The 2,615-nt window shown below is 34.4% G+C and overlaps 1 long non-coding RNA gene across 1 annotated transcript; it reads right to left on the reverse strand.

The window, feature by feature from the left end:
- Positions 1–662: 662 nt before the first annotated feature.
- Positions 663–1,831, reverse strand: LOC110011318. The gene is made up of 3 exons (XR_002286316.1): positions 1,621–1,831; positions 1,173–1,388; positions 663–989 (listed from the first exon to the last, which is right to left on the reverse strand). It is a non-coding gene; the product is annotated as an uncharacterized LOC110011318 (long non-coding RNA).
- Positions 1,832–2,615: the final 784 nt, after the last annotated feature.

Genomic DNA, 2,615 nt, shown 5'->3' on the forward strand with positions numbered 1-2,615 from the left:
TTAGCATTTGCTTTAATCACGGGTATTGCTTCCCTGAGCAAGTGGGGCCTACTTAAGCGACAACTTCTTGATCCTTTTATGAAAGTTGGCCTAAATATTTTAACATTAAAACATTAGAAGCTTATCTATATCAGAAATATTAATCTAAATCAGAAATGTATGTATAAATCAAGCACTTGTGTATTTAAACAATCCTAAAATCTATGTTGTACGCTGAAATCAAGAAATTTTAGACAATGATTTGAAATGCTTTGACAGCATCCAGCTAACAGGGATATGTGAAATACCTCATCTACATGCTGAGCATCCAAAAGCATAAAGATTCTTATTTTTGTACTATGAATGTCCATCAACATCACATACCTACTGAGTAGCTTTCCTTGTGCGGATCATTGGGTTTTTAGTTCAGCTTTAAGCTCAGTTATCTCATTGAAATTAAGCTTCTTCTCGTTTGCATGTGCCATGCTTATGGAGATGGCTCTCTCCAAAATGTAAAGTTTAAATTAGAGACACCTTCTTGTATCCTTCGATATGGAAAATATTTTTGACATTAAAACAATCAGAAATTATCAAATTATCCATGTCAGAAATATTAATCTACACCAGAATTTATACATAATAAATCAAAGCACTACAAGTATTAAAACAAACCTGAATTTAAATTTTATTTCACATTCTGAAATCATGCATTTTGGCCATCTATGTGAATTTCTTTGACAGTAGCGCCCGACTAATAGGGATTTTTGGAATAACTCTTCAGCTAGCATCTCCAGGCGTATAGATTTTGATATTTTGTTTAACATGGAGCTACTTCACGAACACAATGATACGGTTTTCCTACTACAGATCATTATATCTTGAGTCCAACCTGGAGCTCAACTGCCGGTGAAATTATTTCTTTTCCTTAGCATCTGCTACAATCATGGAGATGGCTTCCCTCGACACATCCAGCCCGCCTAAGACTTCTTAATCCTTTAACTAAAGTTGGCCTAAATATTTTGATATCAAAACAATTAAAAATTTATCTATATCAAAAATATAAATCAATATAAAAATATTCATAAGGAATATAATCCTGACATCTATATCTTATTCTCAATTAAATCATATTTCGGTAATCTATCAAAATTTCTTTTAAAATAGCATCCAATTAATAGGGTTATGAGGAATACCTCTTCACCACGCTGAGTATAACCAGGCAGACAAATTTTCATTTCACTTTTTCACTCAGAATGGATAGCAACGTCCCGATCCCACTTACACGGTTTTCTTTCACTCGGTCATTATTTTTTAGTCCAACCAGGAACTTAATCGCCTCACTGAAATCAAGCTTCTTCCCCTTAGAAACTGCAGTAATCATGGAGATGGCTTCCGAGTGAATGGGCATCCTACATGAGACACAACTTCTTGAACTCTTAAACTGAAGTTGGCTTAAACATTTTGACATTAAAACTGTATAAATTATCTATCTAAATCTATACTAGAAATTTATATATAAAAATTAAACCACATCTCTTTTAAACAAATCCTGAATTCCATTTGGATGAGGTCATGATATTTTGGAAATATATGTGTATTTCTTTGCTAGTAGAATCCTACTATCAGGGATGTGCGGAATACCTTTTCAACATGCGGAGCATCACAAAGCATACAGGTTTTTAGTTTTCGTCCCAAAGTGGATCATTAGTTCCTGACTCCACTCTCGTGCTCAACTTTCTTAGTGAAATGACTCTTGTCCTCAGCCTCTTCTAGAATTGTGGAGATGGCTTTCCTCAACAAGTGCAGCTTTCAAGACAACTTTTTCAAACATTCAACACAAGTTGGCCCAAACATTTTGACATTAAAACAGTGAAAAATATATCGATATGATAAACACTAATCTGTGGCAGAAATTTATATATAATAAATCAAAGCACTTTGGTATTAAAACATCACGAAATCTATATGCTGAAATCACTACTTTTTGGTAATCTACCCAAACTTCTTCGACTAATAAATCCTAATAACATGGATCTGTAGAATACCTATACAACATGCCGAGCATGACCAAGCACACAGGTTTTAAATTTTGGTCTTGGAATGTGGACCAAACTCACGGACCCACTGAAATGCTTTTCCTTCTGCTGAACATTAGTTTATGAGTTAAATATGGAGCTCAATAGTCTTTGGGAAATTACACTCCTTCATTGCATGTGTTGTCACCACGGAGATGGCTTCTGTGAACATGTACAACCTGAAACTTCTTGAATCCATTGACTATAGTTAGCCTAAATATTTGAACATTAAAACATTTCAGAAATTTGTCTATATCAGATCATTTATCTATATAACAAAAATAATCCTGAATTCTATATGGTATGTTGAAGTCATGATTTTTCAGTAATTTTTTTGACACTAGAATCCTACTAATAGAGATCTGTGGTTGGAATACCTCTTCAAGTCAAGATGCTGAGCATCACCAAGCAAAAAAAATTTCATTTTTGGTCTCGGAATCCGGAGCCACATCGTGGATGCACTGAAACAGTTTACTTGTGCCCATCATTAGGTTTTGAGTCCAATCTAGAGCAGAGACAGTGCTCAACAGACTCACTCAAATTACGTTTCTTGTCCTTAAC

The sequence above is a fragment of the Sesamum indicum genome, unplaced genomic scaffold (genome assembly GCF_000512975.1).
Source record: "Sesamum indicum cultivar Zhongzhi No. 13 unplaced genomic scaffold, S_indicum_v1.0 scaffold00139, whole genome shotgun sequence".
Taxonomy (NCBI): Eukaryota; Viridiplantae; Streptophyta; class Magnoliopsida; order Lamiales; family Pedaliaceae; genus Sesamum; species Sesamum indicum.